The following is a 20,889-nucleotide window of genomic DNA, read 5'->3' on the forward strand; positions in this document are numbered from 1 at the left end:
CTAGAATAATAGAGTTACCATTAAGTACGGTGGGGACTACCAAGTTTATGGAAGAAGAACAGGAGCTCACTTGTAGGCATGTTGATTTGGAGATGTCCTTTCAGCTGCATGGGAAGGTTGAGTGGACAGTTGGATATGAGCCTGAATTTTATGGGAGAGTTCCAGTCATGAGATATCAATTTGGATGCTATTTGCCTAGAAATGGTACTTAATCTGTGAAATTGGATGAGATCATCTAGAGTTTGAGTGTAGAAAATAGGTCCAAGGGCTGATTTCTGGAGCAATCTTACTTTTGGAAGTCATGGGGACAAGGAGGAACCAGTGCAGGAGAATGAGATGGAGCAGCTAGGAAGGCAGAGAAGAACCAGGGGGCCGAGGTGGACTGGAAGCCCAGTAAAGGAAGGAACTTGAGAACAAGTTAGGGATCAACCATAACCAGTCCTGCTAAGTCAAGTGAGATGAAGCCTGAATAGGGACACTGACCCTGGAGTTCGATTTCCTGGGTTCAAATCCCTATTCTGTCTTTAACTGTGGAGCCTGAAAAAGTTCGTTAAGCTCTTGGTGTCTCAGTTTCCTCAATTTAGGAAGCAAAAGGATTTCTCCCAGGGTTATGGTAGTACATGAGTTAACATATTGAAAGGGCTTGGGAAAGATTCCTGGCATTTCCTAAGTGTTTGATTAGTGTTAGGCATAGGCGTATCAACTATAAATATAATGAGAGGCAGTACAACCACCAAGCATATCCCAACTTCTCCAAAATTCTACGGTAAGAAATACCACATTTTTGTAGCATAGCACTTTTATCTAGATGAGAAAGGCTGAGAGAAGAAAGTGGCAATGAAGTGGAAGTTGGATGGCGAAAGGCTCTAGTAACAGGAAGGAATCAGGCCCCCCAGCCCCACTGCACCATCAGTTTGCTCATTTGTGAATTGGGCTAACAAGCAGGCTGTGACATTGCTATTGTCAAGATGACATGAGAAAACACCTGTGAAGTGTTTAGTTTAGGTCTAGCGAATAGCAAGTCCTCCAACCAACTTACTGTTACTGCTAATAACAGTTTGGAGGAGAGAAGCCGAGTGGAGAATAGCAAAGCATTTCCAGGAAGGGCTTGTTGGAGATGACAGCACCTCCTTGTGGAATTCCCTTCCCTTTTCCTTCTTCCTTATGTTCGCTCTGAAAAGGGGGTGAGGGAGGGGCTAATAAGTGAAAAAGCCCAGAGGTTTTTCCCGCTCTGCTGACTTTCACTAGTCTGCCATCAACATCTCCCAGTCCTCTGTGTGTTTCTCTTAGCAAAGGAGAACTTTGTTCAGGTGTGTGCTGGCCACCAAGCCTGCCACATAAAAATCTTCTTGTCTTTTATTCCCCTGCCTCCGCTCCATAGGAAGCTCTGAGTCTCTTTGCTTATGTATAAAATTAGGATAATAGTGCTTACTGTGTAGATCTGTTTTAAGAATTAAATGTGAACATATTTAAAATAAAGTTGTTCTTGACATTTAATAACTGCCCAATAAGTGTTGGTTATTATATTAATTAGTATTATAATTAATCTCTAATTTCATAGGGTAGAATTCCAAAACCACTTGGAGGATTAAACTCCCAAGTCCTTAGCATGCCACATTATCTCTTCAGGACTAGATCTGGACTCTCCTTCAGGTGTCACTCATGTACACACATGGGAATTACCATGTTATCTTATACTCTGGGCTCTTGGCTTGGAATATCCTTCCCTTCTTTTCACACACCTTCATGTGCTACATTGGCCCTGGTGATCCTTATAGACTTGATGGGAAGGTTGTCTGCTGTGTGATGCTTTGATACTTTCCATGAGTAACACCAGGTGCCACCTCCTTAATGCTCTTCAGAAAGCCTGTACCTCCCTGTATTGTTGCACATTGTACCATGATGATTTGTTTACATGGCTGTCTTTCTCACTGTCAACTTCCTGAGTGTAGGGACTATATTGCACTCATCTTTGCCCAGAAGGCTTAGCCTGACATTATGCTAAGTAATCCATAAATACTTGAAGAATAAGTGAAAGAATTTTTGACATTTTAAAAATTACAGTGACTTGCACTTGAGCAAAAGAAGTAAAGTGATTCTGCATCTAATCTCCTAATAATTATTATTCTGTTTGTTCTAGTCCCTTCCTGAAAGTTCTATCTTAGGGTGAGTTTTCTTTATGTGAGAAGTTTATTTAAGTGGTTTCTCTGCATTTATGAATATGTCATCATATTTACTGGAGGAGTAAAATTTTGAGTGCAAAGTGGTTGAAAAATAGAGCTGACATTTTTCTTCTCAATGCCTTTCTGGTTTTATGTTTACAACATTAGTGCCTTTTTTACCAAGAAAAGAAGGACCTAAAAATTGAGGTTTAAGATTTCTGAGGTTTAAAATAAAGTTGTTCCTGGCAATTAAATTCACAAGTGGATTGAAATGAGCAGCTCACTTCATCACTTGGTTGAGACTGCTCAGTAGAAATTTCCAGAGTTCACTGTTGGGCAAGGTCACAGCTGCTGTTCCTGACCCTCAACCCTGATGGCCCCAGGTGCCTGTGGGTCCTGGTTCAGGGAAGGTGGCAGTTACACAAAGACAAGAAGGAAGCTGGAAGAGAGAAGCAAGTAGTGGGTGTAAATTCTGACCTTTCCAAATCTAGAGCTATTATGGGGATACTGTATGCTGCTCTTTAATTATACCCTAATCTATTAAGGAGAAAAGCAGATATTATACATTAAAAATGGGGGTCACATAAAGAACCAACTTGTGAAGGAAAAGTATGAGAAGGTTTTAAGTGAGATTTGTTATCCAGATTTCCCTGATGTTACAGTACTGTTGGAAGCTCTTAATGCCCCAGGGAAACAGAAATGGGCAGCTAGAGAAACAGAAAGTGGGGGGAAATGTTCTTTTTTTTTTTAAGTCTCAGAATAGGAAATTGGGTAAGACCTGAGATAGAGCTAAGAGACGTACATGAGGGAAAACCACACCTAAAGAGTGAAGAAAGAATAGCCCAGAAAAGCAAAAGCAGAAATGGTGGTTGTGAATGATAGGCAGAGGAGAATGAAAAGGAGATGAAGAATACAGAGACAGATGCATGTGGAAGATTTCTTGGTTTAAAAACTAAAGTAAGTATCCTCAGCTTTAGTAAAAGGGTCAACAAATACTAAAATATCTGCTGCATACCAGGCACTGTGCCAGACAATTTAGAGTTAGGAAATGAGGTAGTTTTGTCAATCTTACAGTTTCTATATTTATTTCATTGAATTTTTCTGGAGAGGATGGAAAAGAAATGGGAAAGAAAGACTTTCTGACTTGGTAAGTAGCGAGGTGTTCTTTTGTAATTGAGTGGGGAAACACTGGGGCCTGTTCTAGTGATGTGTCCCAGGCGCACTTCAAATTGCGGAGAGGTTCACTTGCCACTGGGACCATTCCAAACCCAACCCATTCTTTTCCCATGTTGTATTGTGCTCAGAGGTAGCGTGATGTAGGCTGGGCATAACTCTTGTGCAATATGCAAGTTGAACAAGTGTTTTCATCATGACTTTCAGCCTTTTTTGAATTCTCCTGGGAATTTTACACAGTAGTTCCAGATGGTATGGAAATGGTGTGTGAGGGATTTACAACCAAAGTTTAAGCATTTGCCTAATGATGCTGTAGTAAATATTGCTTTGCATTACTTAATAAAGAAATACAAATTAGCTCTGATAGTCTCCTAGGGAAAATGTTTACAATTGGTCTTAAACTTATTTTAGAAGTGAATTGATATGATAGCTCCTTATTTGGTTATGCATTATGAACCCCAGAGCAAACTAAGGAAGAATAGGTATACATAAAACACTAAGTGTAACCATAAAAACATCACACAAAGTCTGACTATGTGGCATTTTATTCTTAAAAAGCCATAAATTTCAGCAAAACATAAAATCACCCAGAATCGCTTCTATATTATTAAGGCATTAGTAATGAATCATGCATTAATTTGGGCCTGGCTAATTTGGGCCTAGACAAAAAAATTAAAAAATAAAGAAAAATTAAAGTTCCTAATAGACATATTAATTTCCTTGTAATTATTTGACAAAGTCCTCCTTCCCTAGTAGGTACCACATTTTAAGAGAAGGACAAGCTTGCATTTAAATTTAAGTTCTGCCACCATGCTTTTAACTTTTCTGGGACCCTGTTTCCTATTCTAAGAAAAAAATAATTAAGTTTGTTTTCTTTTTTTAAATAAAGGTTCAAATAAATCAGATGATATAAGAGCCTCTAACAAAGAGCTTAGTATACAGAAAATGCTCAATTAATGTTTCCTTATCTGCTGCTCTGGTTGTCTCATTTTAGTCATCACTTGTGGTGCTCTGTATGTCTGTTCTCATTTCTAGAAATGTCCAATGTGAAGAAAAATGCAGTTTTGAATACCTTATCATGACATCTTTTATATGTGGAAAAAATCATTAAGGTCCACGGTCTGTGTGTATATGTGTGTGACTCATAGACCATGTTAGTGTTGTAATGAAAATTAGATACAACCTACATATCCAATGAAAAATAAATACTTGAATAAGTAGTATAGAACAGCTAATAAAATTGACATTCTAGTAGGACATATAAAGATTTATACAGATTTTGTGAAGTATCAAGTGAATAAAGGCAGGTTACACAACAGAATGTATAGTCTATTTCATCTGTTAACTTTTATATTTATAAGACTGATTATAAAAGGTTAACTGGTTTTTTCTGGGTGGTATGTTAACAGATTATTTTGATCATTCTTGCATATTTGAGTGTTTTCAGCTTTCTCTAACAGACATCTCTTACTCCAATAATTTAAAATGTTAATGAATGGCAATGAAAACAAGTCACATCAAAAATTGAGATGTGCTCTAGATTCTATTCTCAGGAAACTGTTTATCATTTATTAGGGGAGAAATGTTGAAGATGTAAGCATTTGATTAAAGAAGCTAGGAAAAGAATAAAATAGACGGAAAGAAATAAGGAATCAGAGGCAAAAATAAATGAATAAAATGGAAAAATATGTAGACTTGATAAATATAAGAGCTGAATGAAAAGATTGATTGGTGAATTATGATACCTCTGGCAGTCTTGACAAGGTAAAAAGGAGAAAACCTCTTTTTAAAAAGGGAAAAAATGTATGTAACTACAGATTGAGACTTTTAAAGAAAAGAGTGTTTTTTATCAACATATTGAAATATGTGGTAACCAATTACTTAGAAAACCAAATTTTCCAAATTGCCTCAAAAGTTAGAAATTTGAACAAACTGCTAACCATAAACTATATTGAAAAAATTCAATATTTTCCTCCCAAATAACACAAAGTCCAAATGGTTTTATTAGGCAAGTTTTACAAATCATTTAAGAAACAGTTCTTTGCTCTAGAAAGCCTTTTTGAAATATAGAAAATAATGGAAAACTTATGAAATTATTGACATATTTAGCATAGTTCTGATGCAAAGCAGACAAATATCACAGAACAGAAAACTATAGACCAATATCACATACAAGTACAGATATACAGCAAAGTATCAAAACACTAATACACAATAAACATGAAACATTTATTGCAAGAATACAGATTATTCAACATTAGGGATTCTATTAGTTTAATTAGTTTTTCTTTACCAAATTATGTTCATCCCAGGATATATAAAAGTGACACTTAATAAAATTCAACACCTGCCATTAGTTTAAAGAAAAAAAAAATCAAACTCTTAGTAAATTAGCAATAGAATAATACCTCCTTAAATTGATAAAGAACATCTATCAGAAACATGCAGCAAACATCATACTTAATAAACATACATTCTCACTAAAAACAAGGAAGTCAACTATACCAAACCATTTGAACTATAAGAGAATACGACCACGTCAGTTATAAAATAAATGTTCCTTAGGCAGAAATAACAACTGAAATGTAGTGAGAAAATCTGAATACAAACACAACTTATAAAAATAAGCCTAATACTGTAGGATGTCTTTTTGTTCTACTGATGGTGTCCTTTGCTGTACAGAAGCTTTTTAGTTTGATATAGTCCCACTTGTTCATTTTTGCTTTTGTTTCCCTTGCCCGGTTAGCAAAGGGAAAGGGACTTAGAGGAAGGGTGGGAAGGGAGGGATAAGGGGGGAAAAGGGGCATTACGATTAGCAGACATAATGTGGGGGAGGGGCACAGGGGGGGCAGTACAACACCAAGAAGACAAGTAGTGATTCTATAGCATCTTACTAGGCTGATGGACAGTGACTGTAATGGGGTATGTGGTGGGGACTTGATAATAGGGGGAGTCTAGTAACCATAATGTTGCTCATGTAATTGTACATTAATGATACCAAAATAAAAATAAGCCTAATATCTAAAATCTATGCGAAGGAAATGATAAAGTTCTATTTAAGGATCAAAAGGCTTGGATAAATGAAAGTCTTTTTATTGGAAGATATCAATTCTTCCCAATGATTAACCAATACTGATTTAATCCCAATAAAATTATTTTGAAATTTGACAAATTGATTCTAAAGTTCACCTGACAGGAAAAATGTTCAATAAATGCCCCAAGAGATGTTGAAAGTATGGAATTAGTTGGAACCAGCCTAATCAAAAGCTAAATAATTAAAACAGGCACAAGAATAGACAAATAGATTAATGGAATGGAAAAATGTCTAGACTCATAGGTATGTTAATATTAGAATTTGCCAGTAGATCCCATTTCACATTATAGGGAGATCAGAAACAATTTGAGAAAAATACAAGGTTGGCATAACATCTCACAGCATATACCAGAATTCTAAGTGGATTAAAGAAATAACCGTTAAAAGCATTATATAACTATTAGATGAAAATATGGGACAACATTTTTACTATCATGAATTATACAAGGTCTTCCTAACCAAGTATGTTAATATCCATAAGTGAAAAGACTAATAGATTTGACTATCTTAAATTACAAACATCTGCAATGGAAAAATGAAGTGAAAAAGAATCCACAGACTAGAAGAAAATGATTGTTATGTAATTTACAGAGAATTAATATCTGTAATATACAAAGTACTTTTAAATCAATAATAGACACATCAGTAGATGAGCAAAGGACATGAGCAGTTAATTCATAGAAAAATGAAGAAGAGTTTATAAACTTATTTAAATATGGTTATCTTCAGTGAGCAGAAAAGGCAAATTACCACAAAAACTCAAGGTATCTTGGTTAGCAAAGATAAATGGCAAACTTGAAAAGATTTAAAATAATAAACATATCTAACATTTGCTGAACACTCACTATATATGATGTGATAAAACTTTTAATTCGTTTAATCATAAAAATTTAATGGGTAGGTATTATCATTTCTATGATACAGGTAATAATCCAAGTTAGGGCTGTTACTCAGGTAATAAGTGGAAGATCCATGATTTGAATCTAGGTAGCCTGGTGCCAGAGCCTATGTCCTTCATTACTAAATTTGACTTTTCAGTTTCCTCACCTTAAAAACAAAATAGGCAAGTGGCCTAGGATGATGTGGGAGATGATAATATCTATACAGCTTCCCCTAAAGTGTTGCTGCGAGGAACACACGGTAACCGTGATAAAACTGATGAGGGTGAAGCTATGAACCTGTATTTTCTTCTGTGGGGACAGATGGTCTTGGTCGTCTAAAGCACTATGCTAATTCAGCCACTTCACTGGAATGAAAATGCACTATTGTAATAAGTCTTTTGAGTAGTGCTGTGGGTGAACTGTCCAATGGTTCACTTGGACACGTTCATGGTGCAAAATGGATACATGGCAATGACCAGCTCTCTGCTGTGTGCTTGGTCATACCTCACCGAAACGCCCCTCCTTGGCAGAGTGCAGAGGCTTCATAGGTGATCGAGGAATGTATCTCTTGGCAGGAGGTGACATGGGTTTCATGTTAATTTCGAGTCTTACATTTAAATTAAAGTGTTGGTTCCTTCTTCCCATTGACCTTAAGCTCTTCTGGATTGTAAATAGCCAGAGAGGAGGAGGTCAATATTTGGACCAGATATGTGTTGGACCAGTGTGATGGTGGGTGACCAAAGCCACAGGCACTTTGGAAGAGCACCAAACACAACTATTTTGGGAGTCTTCTCTCTCTTCCTCTGTCTCAACCTTCAAATGTCCATATAACTCCCTTTTTCCTTTTTCTGTCTGTTAGTCTCTTCCATTCTTTAATCCTTCATTTGGTTCTCTCTCTCCTTCCTTGGTGACACCCCTGACTAAAGAAGGTGCTGACTTCATCTGGAATCTATGTCATACTTTTAAGACAAGATGTTAACCTTGCATAGAAACAATGCTGATAGACACAAGTTTGTAAAAAAGTGGCTATTTTTGCAAAGATGTATAGGTACTATTATTCGATACAATAGAATCAGTCAATTCTTTGATTACTTTTTGTTGATTTTAAATTCATATCCATCCTATTTGGAGTCATTCTAAGTCCTAAGTAGAGTAACTTGAAATAGCAAAACCTGAGATAGTGGAAAAATGGCACTAGTAAAGGTATCTATAGAGAAAAATAAAACATACCAGAGAAAAACATACTATTGGAACTGTTTAGAGTCTATCAGAGAAAAAGAACAAGCAAACGTATAATAGACAAATGATTGTCTTGTAATTTTTGTATGTATCTTTGTATATAATAGATATGTGTATATACACAGATATATATACACATGCCGGGACTAAATCATGACATAAACATGTAAGGGGGTTAGGAAGCATGTGTTTCCAATTTTCTCTCTCTCTCTTTTTTTTCTAATTTAAAATCAGGAATCAGACACAATTTGAAAATAAAAAGTAACTCAAATTCTTGGGAAAGTTAAGGCCATTCATCTGGTCCATACATCATCATTCTTGCAGAAACAATCCTGACATCTAGAAATCCTTTCTGTTTTATTTGAGGAACAAGTAATTTTAAATAGAACAACTTATTTTAATTAAAAAATGTGTTTAACATTTTATAATTTATAGTGCTGCAGAAAAACCTGCTTTTTTTAGCATAGCCTAATTGGATGTCTTAGAGGTACACTTTATCTGCTTCAAAAAATGTTTCACTATTTATTTGCTTAAAGTGTCCTTTAAATATCAACAAGAAGCCTTCAAATCTCTGGGATTTAGCTTGAAACTATAAATTACAAAAGGAGCTACAGGAGATGAAGCATTAGCCTACATGTGCCTTGTCAAAATAGGACTTTGAGATTTAACTGCAAGCATTCCTAAATTTTAGCAAGTAATGTTCACTCCATTAAATCTCTCTATTTTAATCATGCTCTGAAAAACAAATTCACTGTAATCTTCTGTTCAGGATGTGTCCAGTTTGAGGAGTAAACTGTGATTTGCAATAACTTGCTAAGCAAGACACTATTCTTAAAATATTGTACCCCTATAAAACATACTTCAAATTGGCAAATAAGATCATTTAAGAATAGCCTTAGTGGACACTGGCTGACAATAGGTCTGAGATGTAGGAGCTGTGGAGAAAGAACAGCCTCCCTGCCTGGCTTTATGTTGTATACCGTGTACCTAGGTGTCATTACCCTGCCCGCAAAGGTATTCAGATTCAACTGGTCTGGAGTGGAGCCCATGAAATGATGTATTTTCAAACCCTCCAGGTGATGATTATTTGCAGCTAAACTTAGAACTGCTGAACTAATCTTTAGTCCATACATGTTAAATGTCAGACAAAACAAAATAATGGTGAGTAATTAAATTTATTCCACCTGCCAAACAGGTGAAATGGATAGCACATAAAAAATTACTTAAATGGAGGAAAGCTCTACAATAAAGAAACTAGAATATAGGAGAAAAGGGGGGGATGATTCCAAACTTTAATAGCTCTGATGTCTCCATTTTCATAATTTCTAATGAATAAATGTTTTCTTAATACTAGTATTTAAAAGTAACAACCTTGAAATAACAACAACAAAAAACCCCAACATTTTCTTACTAGGTTTCGGCATACATGATTTGTTTTCAACTCAGTTTCTATGAGGACTGACCAATAAAAGTATATTATCACTGTATGCAGAAAACTGTGATGTGTGGCTTTGTATATGGAGGGGAAACAAAAGCTGAGAGGTAGAGAGAGATCACAGAGTGAGGATGGCTTTCAGAAGAGAAAGGCACAGATGTAGAAAGTGGCTGCATCAAGTTAACAATGAAGTGTCTTGGCACATCTATGAATTCCTACTGCTTCAAGGCCTTTGATCCAGAACAGCCTCTAAGCCTTGTAAAGTCTGAATCTTGGCTTTTTTCCTGCTTTCTATACATACATATCCTTCCTTGTTGCTCCTTTTCATTTCTACTGCCAATTCCCACTCCTCCTTCATTATTAGACATAACCTGAGCTCCGTCAAAATGTAGAATGAAACTTCCTTGCTTACTACCCTCTAGTCAGGCACCCCCTCTTTGTTTTGCACACTGCAGCTAAGTCAATCTCTCTAAAATGTCCCTTCTAATATTTTCTTAAAAACTTTCATTGGCCTCATCAGTAACTATACAGAAACAGTTCATTCCCCTAGCCTGACATTCAGTGCCTGACATAATCTGGCTCTAACTTTACTTTCCTGATTATCTCTTAATGCAAGTCTAGAGCTATTCTGTGCTGGAGTCCATCAGGTCTGCAAGACACTCCAGTTACTTCTTAGGTTCCTTTCTTCTGGTTTCCTTTTTGCCATATGCTTATAGCTCCCATCCTTCTTTCCACAATATCCCTGGCTGAGACAAATTCATGCTCTATCAGGTTATATGTGGTTATGTGGGTAAGTGCGTATGAATGCACAGTCACACATAGGTGGGTATGAACGTGTATATATGCACAGGAGTGAATAAACTCCTGGTGGCCAGTGTTGGCAGCACACATCACACAAGAGACCTCTCTCTACACCCCTTTCCTTTTGTAACTAGCTCTGACACCACATACTTTCACTAATCCTCCAGCCTCTACTCAACATGGGTAAGCATATCAGAAACTCGGAACAGAGAGCCTCATAAGTGACCTGTTCTTGGCAACATTGAAGATTGAGGATGAATTACAAGTAGTTTTTAAATCCAAAAAATATTTTGGGAAATTTTAATAGATGAAAACTGTATGTGTTTGGAGGAGGAAGTGAGTGATGGGAAAGAAATGGAGGGCTTTAAAATCAGACATGAGGAGCTTTCTATTCCCTTTAGATTATACTGTGGTGCTTACATTTATATGTCAACTTCATTGGGCCACTGGGTGCTCATACATTTGGCCAAACTGTTATTCTACATGTGTCTGTGAACATATTTCTGGATGAGATTAACATTTCAATCAGTAGGTTCTGTAAAGCAGATTGCCCTCCCCAATGTGGGTGGGCCTCATTCAATTAGTTGATGACCTTAATGAAACAAAAAGATTGAGTAAGAGGGAAGTCTGCCACCCTGGGACTTCAGTCTTTTTTGGCCTTCAGTCTTGAACTAAAACATTAAATCTTCTTGGGTTTCCTGCTGGAACTACTCAGCAGCTGTCCCGGGTCTCCAGCTCATTGACTCTAGATCTTGAGACTTCTCAGCCTCCATAATCATGTGAACTAACTCTTTATAATAAATCTCTTAGATAGATAAGTATGTCTCTACCTGTCTATAGTTAGGTACTAGTAGCTAGAACAATGGCAACACTAAAACCATTTTTGTATATGCATGAGCTAGTTGGAACTCCAAATGGAGTATAAGTTCTGTTTCTCTGGTAAGCCCTAGCTAATAGATGTACATAAATACATATACAGAAGTGTTTTCATTGTTCTAGTACCTAAAGATCAGGCTATAGATAATGGTTATTTTCACTCGGTAATGATACCCCTGTTCTTCCTGCCACATGTGACTTTCTTAAAGATCCCTAGGAAGAAGAATTGGCAGGGTTTAGAAATTCTATAATGGCAGAGCCTAACAAGAATAGAATTTCTTTGCATGTATGTCTGATTTCTAAGTTGACTTACAAACTAGTAAAGTGATAATCACAGCATGCAATGTAGGACATCCTTCAGCTTAAAAGCAAATGTTTATTCAATAGTCCTGGGGCCAATAATCTGTATGGCAGATTACAGAGATTTGATGAACTATTAGTGCCATATTTCATTCATTATTGGTCTCATGTTATTATGTCTCATTTTCTCTTGTTGAGATTGTCCTTTTGAACTTAGTTGCTGCATCTGATTTCCTCAGACCAATTTGTAAAAATTAAGTTGAGAACTCAATTCTCACTAAGACTGCCAATCACTGTCTAAAGGTATACATTTGATACTTGAGTGAAGCTTACAAAATCCAACTATCTACAGCTCTGTGGCCCTGAGGTAATATGACACTTTTAATGAAACATGGCCTTATGTTTCCTTAAAAAAAAGGGTTATGTAAATTCTGACTTTATACTGATTTACATGCATTGACATAAATTGCTCTTAGTAAATTCTTGCTCTTTAGTTCTAGTCAGCTACTGAGTTCTGATACTTTGACCTTCTTTTGAATTATCTGTCATTATCTATGCAATCATCATTTCATACCTAGATTATTATCTTAATTTAACCTCTAGTATTTTCTATACTATAACACTAACTGCGTAACACTTGTTAATTTTCTTAACCATTTTATTATGTTACTTTCCCCATAAATGACCCCATATTCCAAATTCTATCAACTACTTAAAACTTATCCAACTTTGTACTTCATGTTAATTTCCAGGGTATAACTTCTCTCTGTTCAGTTTGAAGGATGGCTAGGAACTAGGAGAAGGCAGAGATTTTAGGAGTGGATGAAATAGGTAAAGGTGATAAAGAGTACAAACTTCCAATTATAAGATATATTTACCATGGGGATAAAAGTACAGCATAGGGAATGTAGTCAACAATATAGTAATATCTTTGGTGACAGATGGCAATTATACTTATCATGGTGAGTGTTTAGTAATGTAGATAATTGTTGAATTATTGTTGTACACCTGAAACAAATATATCAGCTATACTTCAATTTAACAAAAAGAAACTGTAAGGGCAGGGGTGTGAGTGCAAATTGCATGGATGGTTGAGAAATTGAGTATGGTTAGAATGTCGAATCCAAGCTGAGAGGGGGCACTGGGAGGAAGTGGAGTGATAAGGCTGGTGAAGAACTGATATTGGCATGATAGAGTGTTCTTGTTTTCCTGTGATGTCACTAGGATCAGCTGGGAGAATCCTAACAAGACCCTGTGTGCTTTAGAAAGATGACTCCATGAGTTTTTGTTGAAACTATATTGGAAGCAAAAAGGATTGTTTTGGGACAGGTAGGGGAAAAAAAAGAAAGGCAGAATTATGACTGTAGTGATGAGGATGAAGACAGGGGAACCGTAGCCTCCCCAAGGCTGTGCACATTTCTTTTTTTGCTCCAGCCCTTAGCCCTGAGCACAGTGCTCAGTGGACGCTTCATACGTATTTCTGAACTGAATGGAAATTTCACATTGCCTGACTACTCCAGACTTTGGTCTCTTTGTCCTGATTTTCTAGTTCACTACATAATATTAGAATTCACAGTGTTTTGCCCTGTGTTCATTATTGCTTCCCAAACAAGTGAGTCAGTAGGAAGCCATGGAATCATGATTCAAACTGACTTAGGTTCAGATGTTGAGTTCTACCCTTTAAGAACTTTGCAAAGGTGGGTTAAGTATTTAACCTCATCCCAGTTTCTTCAATTTGAAGTTGGGGATAATGATGCCTGCCTCATGGAGCTGTTTGGTGACCCAAATAGGTAGGATGAGTACACAGCACAGTTTAATACATTGCACTCAGTGAGGTCATTCTTTTCTTACCCTTCTCTTCCCAATTAGGTGGCTCTTTTATTCAACAAACAATATTGTGAACCTGTTATGTGCATGAAACTGTTAGGGCTGGGAACTGAAAAATAAGTAGAATAAATTTCTTGCTTTACAGGAACTCTTAATTTCTCCTAGTACATAATACTCATCTTCAAGCAAAGTAAGGGACTTTGGAAAAGAGAGTGATTGATTATGCTGGGACTGCAGGGTACTCTGGAGAATGCTTCATGGGTCCCCTGGATTTAGAGACTAAAGTACATCTTTGTATCCCACACAGCATCCCAACAAGGGGTCAATAAATCAAATTCCAATGGGTGAGGTCACAAAATAATCTCAAGAGGTCTCCTTGGGGCCTTTCATCTGTCCATTTCCCTTTCGGTTGACACTAATCGCTAATCCCTTCCATCTCAGTCCTGATGCCCCACTTAGCAATTTCCCCACATAATTTTCTCTTCGGGGGTCTATTATCATGCCTGTGCAGGGTGCCAATCTGGGGACAAGTTATATTATTTCATGCTTGCATTGTTGCCATGCTAATAACTATCTGATTCTCCAACAATCTGTGTCTCTGAAGGTGGCTTTGAGTACTGGATGGGTTTTTCTTCTTGTAACTATGGAAATAACAGAGCCTGAGGGCTTTTCACATGTTTGTGAGAATCTAGATTTCTATTCTGCTTCCCCTTGTAATTACCCAGGTTCCATCATATCATTCTATACTGCCTTGCTTAAGAGACCCTACCTGTGACAGAGAACATCTCTGCCTTGGAAAAAACTGCAAAACCATCATAGAGAGTACTCCAAACTTGTACCACAAGCCAGTGGTGGGAATAATTTCTAAGTCACCTGACCTCCAGTCTAAAAAACAATTTCTACATGTTGACCTTAGAGCCTCTCCCTACCTAACCATTTTCTTCTGTGAAAGCATTTTGTAATCAACACAGAAAGGAGATAGTTATTACAACTGTAGTAGCTAAGGTTTATGCACATGGGCTGTTAATGTTCTAAGCACTTAATGCCTTGTTTCCTGTAGAAGAGGAAATAGGCACAAAGTTAATGCATTGCAGGTCATGTGGCTGGTAAGTGGTAGAACCAAGACTTGAGCCCAGATACTCTGGGTCCCCCAGAATTTCCTACTTTAACATAGCAGTTGTCTCAATCTTTGCTGTGCCATACTATGAATCAAGAGTTTGAGATCACTGGGCTTTAGGAATCCTTTGAAACCTTGAGATACTGAATTATTATTATAGGAAATATTCAACTTCATGGATTGTTTTGAAAGGCAAGTGAAAATTAGAGTTTCTAGACGTTATAGGCTTCTCATCTTAAAATATCCTAAGGGATGATGTTAATAGTAATTAAAAATTATTTAATAAGTAAATTCTTCCTCAAAGGTCAGACAGATATCTGTCATTCAAATACCTTGTATTGCCCTCTGGTTACCCCTGACACTTCAACCCTGGGCTCTTTCTCCTTCACTTCTTCTCTTCCCCACCATTAAAACTTACTTGTTCTAAGTACCATTCTTGCAAGGCTTTACCAAGCTAGTTAATTTGCTAAGTGATTTTAGGCTGAAGTGTTCCAGAAAGATAACATCTCCAAGTGCCCCTTTCACTCACACTGTATCACAACTAATTTGTATTTTAACAAGGAGCTCCTAGAAACACACCCTTAGTATCCTAGATGAATAACTGTATTGAGGTTGGTGGAGCTGCTATCTGGGAGTGTCTGGGTCTGAATTTAAAGTCTCAAATTAGGTCAGTTTAAATATGGGACACCCATAACATTCATAGACCTGGCAGCCCAATTATTCTTTCTCTGGGGAGAAGGGTGTGTCCTCTTCAGACACTGGCAGTACTGGTGTCCAAGGCAGCCAAGTCTTTCAGGACAATAGCTCGGTATTTTTGGAGAGGCCTCCTGTGTTCATGGTGCCTGTGCCTGTATGTATTTCCTCCATGATCTGGGCCTGGCAATCTCTGAGAGTTACAAAATGGGGCTCCTTTAACTGAGTCTTTCTGGCTGTGTCAGTCTGTGAGTCTGGGCATTACGAAGAGGGTGGGACTCAGAGTGCAGAGAATGTGCCTCTTAACTGTGGAGGTCCTGTTCATCTGTTTCCCAGACTTTATGCAGATTATCAGGCTGAATTAGAAATGCTGTGAAGAGGAAGATGGTATATGGAAAGGGCCAGCCTGAGGGTTTGGGCCCTGCACATGGGTTTTCACCCAACCAGAAGGGTCTTTTATTCTTGGGAAACTCCTTCAGCTTTTTTCTGTAAGATAAAGGACCCTAAAGTTTCCTTCCAATTCCACAATTCAATGCTTCTCAATGTTCCATTTATACTCTAGATGTAGGGGGTATGTGTCAGACTGCTGGAGTGCATTCCCATTTTTGCCACCTATTAGCTGTGTGACCAGGGGCAAGTCTATGTCCTTAAACTTTAACCTCTTTATTGGAAAAATGGCATAGCAATAACACCTATTCCATAGGGTTCTAGAGGACTTAACCTGTGTGTCTGGCACATGGTGGGAGCTACCTAAGGATGTAAGAGCTATTATTATCATTGTTATTATCATCATAGGGTGCCAATTCTAACTGCTTGGTAGGAAATGCCTGAATTGTGAGGCATTCTTAGGGAGCTTCAGGAAAGAGGATTCCCAAGATGAGTATTTATATGTGCCAACAGTTTCCCTCTTCTTGGTGTCACATTTTGATTTCTGATTTCCACTGCAAGTAATTAGAGGCATTAGGGTTGAAGTACATACATCTAAGAAGCCAGCTGACTTCATGAAGAAGGTTCCAGTTGGAAAGATGAGCACTAAACACAATCCTAATAGAAGAGCTGAATGGAGGAATAGTCAAGACAAGTTAGTAGAAATGAAAACAACTGCGTGTATTCATTATACTCTGCCGGTGCTCTGCCAGTCTTTTAGGAGATACAGAACCCTCCCTTCCTTCACTTCTCTCCCTGTTAGATACAGCATCTGCACTGGTTTAAATCTCTTTAGGGTTTTCTTCTGGGACCTACCTGGGACTGGTTTTCCTCTCGTCTTCCATGTGAATCCTTGTGGCCTCTCTTCATAGTTTCACCCTCCCTTCCTTCACTTCTCTCCCTGTTAGATACAGCATCTGCACTGGTTTAAATCTCTTTAGGGTTTTCTTCTGGGACCTACCTGGGACTGGTTTTCCTCTCGTCTTCCATGTGAATCCTTGTGGCCTCTCTTCATAGTTTCATCTCACTTCTTAATTAATTCATCATCAAATCAATTAATATGCAGTACAGCTGTTGAAGCCTCCTTACGTAACCAACACTATGCCACATAAACAGCACGCCTTACAAACTCTAGGTGAGAGCATCTTTCAAAGAGCTAGCTTTGTACAACTGGGATGATGAATAATTAGAATAACTCAATTACCTTGAAGAAACTGGGCACACCAAATTGACTATGAAGAATGTGGCATTAAAAAAATCTAAAATTTTCTGTCTAAAATGCTTTGTGAACTAGAATATTCTATAGAAATAAGATATTTTATTACTCAATCCTGCTGTTCAGTTTGTGTTCTTTAAATCATTGGGCATTCCCAAAACAATGATTATTTTTTAACTTCTGGGGGAAGAGAAGACATTACTCTGTTGTTGAAGGTGGGATTTCATAGAATCGCAAGCCAGTTTGTTCACTCAGTTATTCCATCTAGCCAAATTGTCATGTGCTAATTGTCTTTAGTCATATTACTGATTGGGGCAGAACACTTGTACATAATCTTGCAAATTAAAGGGAGTTATCTTAATCCACATTATGCATCTCTCTTAATATTACAGGGACCAAGCCCTCTTGAAATAAGCAAACCTAGAAAATGTTTTCCATATAATTGTTAGTACCTATGTATATAAAATTCCACTTGCGTGTCCATGTAAGGAAAAAAAAAGCCTAGTCTATATATCTTGAAAGACAAATTAGAGGCCTCAAGATACCAGCATATTTTAGGCAAGACAACAATTTCTATAAACGGAAGTAGTTTAATTTTTGGTTTGGATCAGACACACTCAACACAGGATTTTAGTTTGTTAAATTCAAGATTCTAAATAATTTTTAAAGCTGATGACCTAGGTGGATTAGGCTTGATGGCACAAAATGATAAAGTCGCTCCTCCGATGTAATCAGCAGTAAACATTTGTTAGTAAGAACTGCCTGGATTTTACAGTACCAGACCAAGTTGCGGTGGGATTTGGATTTCTAATGGAGTCCCTGCAGCAGCGCTGTTCCCTTTCCAGATGTCTTGCCCGGGGTGGGGAGGGTTGGAGATGGTGGGACTGCACTTCAGAGGATCCTGGTTACTGTTTTCATGAATAAGATAAAATGGTGTTTATCTTCCATCGATCAATACTGTCTTGTTTGAACTTATTGAGTCATTTAGAGCCGCATAAGGTAATGAAAGCCATTGTGCAATAGTACCCAGCGTACTACCCAGCTTTCTGGAGGGTGGTAATATTTTAAAAGCCAGTTATTGAGACAAATTTTGAACATCAACTATCTAGCTGTGTGATGAAATGAACACACACTGTGATAGGGTGGCCTGTGGGTTTCAGTGAAAAGTGCTTTGAGCTTTTTTAACTAAGCATTTTCTTGAGTAACATTCTCTAAAATAAAAGTTTTTTTAAAAATTTAGAATGAAAGAAAATTATAGGTGGTTGTGTCTTTCTCCAAATAAATAGAAGAGGATTACTGTTTGTGGCTAACCAAAACTTCATTATTTACATATTAAACTATAGTACTATTGTTTGGACAAAGAGAAGCTAATTGGTAAGTTCGGAGTTTTAGGAAATTTTTCTGGAGGTTGTTACAGATGGGAAATGGAAAGGGAAGAGAGTTTTGCTGGAGTCCTACTGTGTGCCAGGGACTGAGCTTAGTGATTTTACCATACAATCTCATTTAATCTTCACTAAATTCTGCAGGGTAGAGTTTACCCCCATTCCACATTTGAGGAATCTGAGATTCAAGGAAGTTAAATAGGAAACCCAAGGTTGCAAACATAGGCGGTTTGGGAACAGGCATTCGAACCCAGCTCTGTCAGGAGAAAAGGCCAGTGTTCTTTCCAGAATTAATTTGGAAAGTCTCTAAAATAGGCATGGATTTGTTGGATGAAATATAACTAGACTGTAAGGTCCCTGAGATGTTTTTGATCGTGATGATTTCAATCGGTTCTGGTTATGAATGCTGGACTTGGGTTATAAAAATGGTGTGTTCTTAATCTGAGTTGTGAGGAATACTTTTCTGAGAGACATTAACAGGGGCTGAGAGAAGTTGTTCAGTGGTGAATTAAGCTTAGGAAATAAAACACTGCCTACTCTCCTGGAGATTCACAATGAATGAACATATGTACACACAGTAAATCCCCAGTCCTTGTGAGTCAGTATAATGGTTGCACACCTGGGCTGATCTGGAGTCAAATCACCTGGCTGGGAGACCTCACTCTGCCACTTGCTAACTGGGTGATTTTGAGCCTAGGCAATTTATCTGTGCCTCAGTTTTCTCATTTGTAAAACGTTACAACTTTATAAATCTTATACATATTATAATTTATAAATCTTTTAAAATGTTATATGGCTGTTCTCATGAGATAAATGCATGGGAAGTGCTTAGAAATGTATTTGGCAAAATAGTGCTCAGTATGTGTCTGTTATTATTACTCAAAACACTCATGCCGTAGTAGGACCTGCTTTGACTTGTCTAATCACCACTACCTCAACTTACTTGCAAACAGAGTCACTTTTTTTAGGGCCACATTTATTAACGTCCACTGAATGCAGTACAGGAAATGTTGTATATGAAATGGCACACAACCAGAAAAAAATGAAATATTCAGTGTTTTCATATCCATTATGTCATTTTATGCTTTTGCCCATAATAACGACTTTCTTTTTTCTTGTCAAAATTCTTCCCCTTTCCCTTCCACTAGATAAATAAATTGAAACAGTAAATTGTGAGAATTCTCTCAAATGGGCAGTATCAATATTCTTCCAGGAAATCTGGCCCTTAAAATGAACCTATAAATAGTTTATTATTCTGTATTTAGCAGGGGAAGGCCTAACACTTTGACAAGTAAGTGATTTCACTTTTATTTCCAGATCTATGCTTCTGTTGTATACACCTCAGCACATTTTATAAACGGTGTTTTCAACCAGATCAACACATCTTTGATACTCCTAAATTGTAATGAGTTGAGTTTGCCAATATATGTTTTGCAAAACACTAATTCTGCATCCTTGCACAAATAATGCTGTGTCTTTCATCTTCTTGGAGATACACAATAAACATCTGAAGAGCCTTATAGTAAATGAACTTGTTTAACTTGGAACTTAATCTCCTTGTAACTTACTTTGGTAATCATACAGCAAATATATTTCAATCAGAAAGTCTAAAAGATTTCTGGTAGGAATGGGGTATTCCTGGTAAGTGCCCTGATTAATTTTTCTTTAGATAAAATACCATCATATTTTAGTTGTGAATGATCTTTTTGGAGTGAACAAAATGATCATGTGGAAATATATCCACTGCACACAGATGCCCAAACCATCCTGAAAGGAGATCTAATAATTAGCCATCTCCAGGTTGTGATTTAACACACTCAAAGCCAATCATTTCCTATGACGGTTTTTGGTTTTTTTTTGCTAGAATGAAAGGTGAATTGCCCAGGGCATTCCTTTGGTTCGTAGAATAATGGCAAAAGAAAGAGCACGAATTCACCAAGTCGATTTTTGTTTTGTTTTTCATTATTGTTCAGGATAAAGGAGAAGGAAGGAGATAATTGATTATGAAGTCTAAAGTAGGATAGGAATTAAGACCCATACAGAGAACTCAGAATCTGCCCGTGATGTTAATACAATTACTTTTTTTTTTTTTTTAAGTTTCCCAGGGTCTCAGGGCCAAGACAGACAGTCAACCACACCTCTCCCTGCTGTCTGGCTATGGCTAAATAAACTTCACAGAAACATTAGCTCTGCTCTTGAACCCGCAGTGGTAAATCTACATTTATTTTATTTTTTTGACTCAGGAATTAAATAAAAGAGAAAACGAC

General features: G+C 37.2%; 1 protein-coding gene across 2 annotated transcripts in view; it reads right to left on the reverse strand.

Moving 5' to 3' along the window:
* Nucleotides 1–20,889, reverse strand: part of A1CF (APOBEC1 complementation factor) — an 80,998-nt gene that overhangs the window by 59,815 nt on the left and 294 nt on the right. The window lies entirely within an intron of this gene.

This window comes from Manis pentadactyla, chromosome 8 (assembly GCF_030020395.1).
Source record: "Manis pentadactyla isolate mManPen7 chromosome 8, mManPen7.hap1, whole genome shotgun sequence".
Classification (NCBI taxonomy): Eukaryota; Metazoa; Chordata; class Mammalia; order Pholidota; family Manidae; genus Manis; species Manis pentadactyla.